Here is an 8056-nt window from a genome sequence, read left to right on the forward strand (position 1 = left end):
TGACCGAAAACTCTTACATAACCTCAAACTGGAATAATGAAAAATCTAGAGACAGCAGCCAGTCAGTTGGAATGAAATGAGTCACATAAGAATGCTTTCAAATGTTGTGTGCAAATTATGCTGAATATCATTTAACTATAAATCCTTACCACTGATTTCAAGTAAAATCTTGGACATTTTCAGTGTATTTTAAATCGTTTCGTGTGGTTTCAAATTGACTGCATTAATTTTATTAAAAAATAATTGGTCACGTTTTGTACTGCAAAGTGTTTTCCACCACAAATAACACACATTGGCACATCCATTACACTAATGACATTCCACAGAAATTGCTCGTGATTATGTTTGAGATTAGGAAATGAAAAATTCAACACTCCACTTCACCTCATTTGAAATGTTGGTTGTCGATCGCAAATCCTGATAATATTAGAATTTTTCACATAGTCGCACGTCCATATGAAAAGTGAGAATTGTCAGTTCACTCAGAAAGATAGTCTTCTGAGGTTTGTTTTACACAAACATATTTTGAATTTGAGCCTATTAAATAATTTACTTGGTGTCAGTGCGAAAACTCAATTAAAATCTATTTTAACTTGATATAAATTTTTGTTCCGATAAAGCAGATTTTCCAAAAGATTTTTATTCAAATACACCAAAGTTGAGAGACTCCGGGTACACAGGTAGAATGGGGGAAGCTGTAAAATTCGCTCAAACGGACCGAAGGGAAAATTTTCTTATAACGACGTAGTACAGTATACCAATTGCGATTGTAAGACGAATTAAGTGCAATGAATTATTTTCGAAGAAATAATGCTTTAAAATTACTTATGCGCGATTTTATAGCAAGCATGAATTTTTGTTGGTTAATTCCACCAACCTCAAGATCAAATCATTTTTCTTTGAATCTGATGAAGTTACGACGTGGCTACTCGTTTGTTCATCAAGCAGCACCCGGTATACAAGTTTGGTTTTTCAACAAGTCTGTTATCGGAAAAATGTTTAAATAACGATGGTGGATTGTTTTCTTTTTTTTTTTGTGGCCATTCAGGGAGATATTTGAGATTTACTTGAAAAGTCATTCAATATCTCATAAATCATCGTTCACCACTTGACTGTCAAGCCATCATAGGACCGTCAATTAACCGCGCCTGTGCCGTAACCGCCAAAAATTGCCGAATAGCGTCATAAAGTAATTTAATGTTTCTGGTGTGTGAGTTAAATATTTACTTTTGAAAGCATGTGTTCAAAGTATTTTTGAGGCCAAGGAATCTTATGACGATAGAAAGTTCTTTTTTTCACGCATTCATACAGTTTTGCGCCCTCAAAGTTAGCGAATTTTTTTTTATCATTTTCTCAAACGGCGTCAGAGAAAAGTTCTTGTGATTTTTTTTTTTTTTTCTTTGGGACTCCCCATGATTTTTTAAGGAATTTAGAACACGATCGTAGTCAACGAATGGAATTTTTTGGTTCATAGATGGCTTGTGCAGTTTGCTGTCAAAGTTACCACAGTATTACCACGAATTAATGGATTAACACTCAAATTTATCATGGACAAAAGTGCCAGTTGTAAAAATAGAATTTTCATATACCTGAACTCATATAATCAAAAAACTTGAATACCCTGAACTACAGAAATAAATCTACACTGTCGAAACTTAATGAATATTAATTGTATATTTACGCGACAAGCTCAGATCGTACAGAACAAAAGTCACCGTAGCTCGGTTAAAACGGGTTTCTATAACTTTGATACAACACGAATGAACCGCGAACTCGAATAAAGCGATATTGAAGGATCGAGGTTCTACTGCAGTAGTTATTTTTCTTATTGTTAGCACCAGTCACTTTTTCGATTCATAATTTTATCATGCGCCTATTATAATATCTACCCCAGTAATCATTTTTTATAGATTCGTATTACTGTAACATCATACTATGAAATCTCTAGTACATTTTGACTTTTATGTAAATTGTATGCAGCACTAGCGGTTCTTTGATCCAGAATTATAATTTTTAATTGTTTTAAAGCATTGGTCAATCGCGCAACGAGCATAAATCTATGCAATATTATGTCGCGTGGTGCTTTTTTATGATTCCACTAACTCGACGAAGATGTAACATAACACAGGTATCACGCTGTCATGTAATCAGGGAAGCCTAGTTGATACATGGAATTGTCATCACACATTACTAACCTTATGCTTTGCACAAGTTCGATTTAACTATTGTGTAACACAAAGATCGTAGTGTTATATATATATGATGGTAATATTGAAAAATAATTAGGATCTATTTTGTGTGATTCCCAAATTACAAACATCATAATAATAGCAGTAAAATTGATTAAATAATGTCACTGTTTATACAAGCTTCCGAGTCTTTTACTTTTCGCCATACGGCACTTAGTGAAGCCAGCAACTGTGTGAACTCGTTTTAAATTACGTAACGAAAAATATTCGTGTTGAAAAATTTCTAAAAAATCAGGATCTTTCGCGAGCTGGACAGTAGGATACAAAAAAGTAAGAGTGAGACGATTAACTTCGAGATCTAGAAATCGATAATCCTCTACTGCCGAAAACGGCGTAAAGCACGGAGATCCGAGCGATCGACACGTGGAAACGAGTGCATCTGCATAGGGCCGCATTAAGTCTTTTTATTCAGAAGTATTTGCAAGACTCATAAACTGAAATTCGTGGACACAAATGTAACATTTAATAAAGGTATTTGAAGTTGCGTAACAAATTTGTGAGCTTTTATATTCTGAAATAAAATATTCACCTTCGGGTTAAATAGCCTAGTCGCAGTCGTTTAAAAATTCAATTGTTACTTGTACACTGTATCACAATTCCAACGCGCGTGACGCCGGTAAAGGCAGATATAAAGAGGATAAAAGTTGGAACAAGTGATCTCAGATAATAAGAAGCATTGCGATGGGATTGTAGCCAAGTATTCCACAAGTTAGGCATTTTGCAATGCTTCTTTTCGACACGTAGAAGGGTAGACTTGTTGGCTGAAGTAAGAAGTGCATGACGAAGGGCAAGAGAACTTATTTGTTCGGCCTACTCGGCTGGAGTTGTTTTAACAAATAACTAAATTTTCTACTCAATATAAAGTTTTATTAAAAAGTTAAATTTTAAAAAAATTTCTCAGTGTCAGTGATTACAGCTTCTAAACAAATGATCAATCCATTTTGGACAAAATATTTATTTGCATGTCACAGAATTTCATGCGAGAATACTGAAATTTTGTGGCTTTTTGTTTTTGAGAACGATATTTTTTATTCATTTTCTGTATAACTGTGTATTTCATGATTTCAAACAAATTGTCAAAATTTATCCACATAGGTAAGTAGATATTTTTGCTGTACAACTTTGATATCAAAATACGATCGTTCGAAAAATTTGGGTACCAAAAAGTCAAAATTCGGTAGCTACGAAACGGAGGGTGAAAAAAAATCTATAAATTTCACAAAAATTTCTTACTATTGGTGAAATATCATAATAAATCGGTGGGTAAATCCAAAAGGGTAAATATCAGGACTTGTTCGACTTGACATGAACTACCCCTTCTACATATTGTCAAAGATGCAGATAAACACCACAATATATAAGCATTAAATCTTAAAATGACAATGGCAAAGTTTAAAACGATCCAACCAAGGTCAATTTAGTACCATGAAACGATTCATTTTTTCAACTCGAACGACTATCCAGCGAAATGTATTTTCCGAAATGCCTTGTTTCGAATTACTCGGAAATCCTCCTCATAAAATGAAGAGTACAAGAGATGGTTTTCACTTCACAAACTGAACTATTTCCGGTATAAAGAATAAGCGTCGAATATTTTTGACTACTCTAAAAGTATACCACGTTTGAATAAAATCCGCGACTCATACCCCGGTAATTTTATCATTCATATCAATTGCAAATTAAAAAAAAACTTCTAACAGAAAAAAAAACTTTGCAAACTGCGTAGAGAGAAGCGTTCCGATAGAGATAACGGCTATTAGGGTTCAAATAGTGACTTTGTCTGTTCGTAATTTAACACGAATGGGAGAAAATAGTTATTTATATGATTCAATCAGAATCCAACCAATATTCGCCATGGTGAACTTTGATTGATCCAAGGCACTTTTCTTCCGATGGGTCTGAAACAAGGATATATTTTTGCAGGTGACTGTAGATTGAGAGTGAGAATGACTCAAGGTTATGCCAAAGCGTGACGTGGTCGGTGGACTTGTGCGTGTTTCGGTCAGGGTATATTTCGGTGGGGCAGACACCCAGCTTATATAGGTATGTCTTGTAAAATGTGACAAAAACAATATGTTCGCAACAAATTACATTAATTTTCTTCTTTAGGAGATGTCTCCACTGAAATTATGACTTGGTAACGTTACTGCGACGGAGTATGTTTAGGAAAACTCGCTACTTCGCACGCTTACGAATGTCTGACGTTTAGCAAACGAGTACAAACAAAATATATTATTATTTTGAAAAACAAACTCCTTGACGGTCGTTCTAAAACTGTCTAATAACGACGATTTTTTACCCTGACGTTTCGTTACGTTAACGCGACTAGCTCGAGCATCGTCTGAAATTTAATGAAAAAATTGCCAAAAATCAATTTTCTTACAAAATTTAACGAGAACTTTGATTTTTAAAATATTTTCAGCATATTTCAATTGAGGCTAGTTAGTATACAATTTCTGCACATCTAATTTTGATTGAATGTGATTTATGAATATTACTCAAGATATTTCAACGTTTGTAACTAGGTGTTAAAAAAATATCATTGCTTTTAAAGACATCTTGTTTGACAATATTAAAAGTTGTACATATTATATATTTACTCAAAAAAGACCAAATGAATTTGGCTTATCAAAAGTAAAACTTGGTTTTTTCTTTCTATTTACACAATTTAAATCCTATACAGAGCGGATTATTTTGCGAGTACAATAAGATTGTTTTACAATTTTAAATTACAGTATTTGAGGAACGAATGAATAGCTTTACAAATTTCAATAAAAGGTTTCGAAAGTAAAGTTTGAGAATTAAGAGGAAGATAAAACTTATGCTAATTCAAATTTTCAATAAATAAGATTCTCTCTTGATCTTGACTTTCACCCTCACGGAAAATAAACCCCAATTTGGGTGTAAATTCGTACCCCCAACTCATAGATAATGCTAATTTTCCGTAAGAAAAAAGTTAGAAGTACGAATTTACACCCAAGTTGGGGTTTTTTTCCGTGAAGGCGTAACCACATTCACGTAAAGCGCTGTCAACAATATTTATAGGTGGATTCTGATACGTTTTGATAAATTGCGTGATTTCGAAGAGGATAAAAGTTGGCATTGTCTGATTTTTGTAGATGATATGACCTACTTCTGAGAATTTTCATAAATGACGGTTGAAATTAGAAATCGATATTTTATTTCGTAACTTGTTCATTTTTGAATGACAATCGTTGTTTGGAACAACGACTAGAGAATTTTTCAATTCGTAGTTTCACAGTGTCATGCAAAAATGAATTTTTTCGCGTCGAAGACACCGTTTTACATTAAAATATCCTTCAATGGGTCGCTGAAGTAACATTTTTCCTTTCTTTATAAATTCCGAACCACTCAACTTTGGGTGAGAAACCAAGATCTTGAATTAAATCAAAATTGGTGGTATATGCTTATTCAACTGTTTGAGTCGGATTATGCTATGCGTATTACACAGAGCGATTCTTTTTTCGAACACTGGTTTTTCAAATCGCGATTGGTAAAACGAGAGGTTATCCAACTAAAGGTAGAAAACTTGCAAATAGCCTTCATTCGAAATTTCTATTTCAAATTTTGACAAGTACAATTGGTACAGGGACCAAAATAATTACTGCATATTCTTTCTTGTTGAAAATAGCAATTACGTTTTTATAATACATAGCATTATACTATATTATAATAATCCGTCGTATAAGCTGTAACTTTCGTGCAGTGTGAAAACAAAAAATACGAAATAATTTTTTCATAAACTATTTCAATAACTGATGAAAAAAAAAAATTTCACCCCGGATTTTGCAAATATTCTATGGGATCACCGATGAAGTGTCAAATAAAGAATACTTCACACTTTTACTGCACGTGTAAGAGAGTTTTCGTTGCACAATTTTCAATTTTGCAACAACATTTATCGAATTCATGATATGGAAATACTTAATTAATTTATGTCAACACATGGGACATGAAATAGCGTGCATTGCCTGTACTCTGATAACCTTGCTCAGAAGCGCATCCAGGCAAAGTAATCGGATCATAACTGCCACGCAAGTTTCCGCTCTGACGTAACTCGTATCTAAAGGCAGTGTTTTTACACGCCCAAGAAAATGACAATGACAATAGAATGTTAACAAATAAAATAGCGAAATTCACTCGCATTTGATGTTTTGAGAATCGGCGCCAATTGCTATGTCAGTTGGAATTTCTAAAACTTGTCCTAATTTTTCATTTTCTATCTAGATTTCAATTGCTACGAATAGATGTGTCGTATCAGCAGAATCATAAATGATATTGTATAAAAAATTGATCGTACGGACTTTGAACTAGATCATCTTCACAATCCCGTACTTGAAAACAGTCAAACATTTGATTCAATTTTTTTCGTGCATAACATAAATATTTTCTCCTGCATTTATGTGGCTGAGTTTTCAAAATGGGAGATGAATGATCGTGGAAAGTTATTTTTGCAGTTCTTGAGATATACTTAGTGAAATATTTTGTCACCTCGGGTGCCTTTTGAGAGGAGGCGAAAAGATTTTTGAACGCTGTGAAAAAATTTTTTTAATGCACATAACGCTCTGACCACAAACGGAAAGCAATATAAAAACGAAGGAAAAAAAGCCTCTAACTATTGTCGGGGAAAAAGTGGAACGCCGATAGTATCGGTCAGGAATGCGATGAGCGTTGCATAAAAACCCAAGTCAAATAGAATTTGCGAGAATTCGATTTCCAGACTCGTGAGTGAACATACATCTTGTACTTGACGCGACAGGAAAACGCACCATAGCATTCTATAAATACATGTGGCGCCGGGTGCAGTGAAGAAATCTTTGCACAATCTTGAATTTGCGATTGCACGTGCAATAATGCAACCGTTACATCAACTAACCGATGCGAATATCTGAAATGCTCCAATTTTTACCTTTCTCCGAAGCTCCACTTGGTACCGTTGAGGTCGGACATGTAGTCCAGGATTACATCCACCAAACCCGTTTGCACTAGGCCTCGTGAGTGAAAAATTTTCTCAGAAAAACTACTCGTTTCTTTTCTCCGTTTAACATGCGCTAACTGTTCCAGAGCCTGATGCAGTCGAACAAAACTGCACAGCTGGAGAACGCTCAACGATGACTCTGCTAAAATACCACTGGACACCGTCAGCCAGAAGGCCGTTTTACACTGACTGTGAACGCTGTGGCAGTCCGCTATGTATACCAACCCGTTCTGAGGTTCGTAGATGTCTTGGTGTGTCAGTTACGTACGAAACGTTTACGTGTGAGTTTACTTGCTACGACTTTGCATGGTGGAGGGAGGCCTTGTTACACCGATAAACTTGATTCTAACCGCAGTTCTGCGCCGTCGCGTTCGTGTCATTGTTCGTGTCATCAAAAGCATTCGTTCAAGATGAAATACTTCGATTTTCACTGTAATGTATGTTGGGACACGGTCGGTGACCGGTACTTGATGGTTTGAAAAAAAAAGCTGAGGTAACACGCCTATGCTTCCAGATTTGAAATTTCAAACTTCTTAGCCCATGGTACAAATTATACGTACGATAAGTTTGAAGGTCGAACCTCTACCCTTGGGAGTCTGGTCACGTACAGCTTTCAGCTTTTGAATTCCTCAATCGAAGAACTGACGAAGATTCATCTTCACCAATGTTTGTAGTAACTATCTACCGTTGAGATATCTGACGCTTTTATTTCCGTCGTTATGACGAAATTAACTCTGTGAATCGATCGACATCAACTACGCCAAACAGTCTTACTGATTCTACACATATAAAGGTGTAAAATGCAAAT

General features: G+C 35.0%; 1 protein-coding gene across 5 annotated transcripts in view; it reads right to left on the reverse strand.

Moving 5' to 3' along the window:
• Mdr49 (Multi drug resistance 49) overlaps positions 1–7442 on the reverse strand; it is a 99368-nt gene extending 91926 nt beyond the window's left edge. For 3 of the 5 annotated variants that reach the window (XR_011177525.1, XM_046635239.2, XM_069137395.1), the window contains exon 1: positions 7180–7442. The gene's annotated coding sequence lies outside the window, so the exon portion shown is untranslated. The remainder of the gene's footprint in view (positions 1–7179) is intronic. The other 2 variants (XM_046635327.2, XM_069137422.1) reach the window with 1 other exon arrangement.
• Between the last annotated feature and the right edge of the window lie 614 nt (positions 7443–8056).

The sequence above is a fragment of the Neodiprion pinetum genome, chromosome 1, assembly GCF_021155775.2.
Source record: "Neodiprion pinetum isolate iyNeoPine1 chromosome 1, iyNeoPine1.2, whole genome shotgun sequence".
NCBI classification, from domain to species: domain Eukaryota; kingdom Metazoa; phylum Arthropoda; class Insecta; order Hymenoptera; family Diprionidae; genus Neodiprion; species Neodiprion pinetum.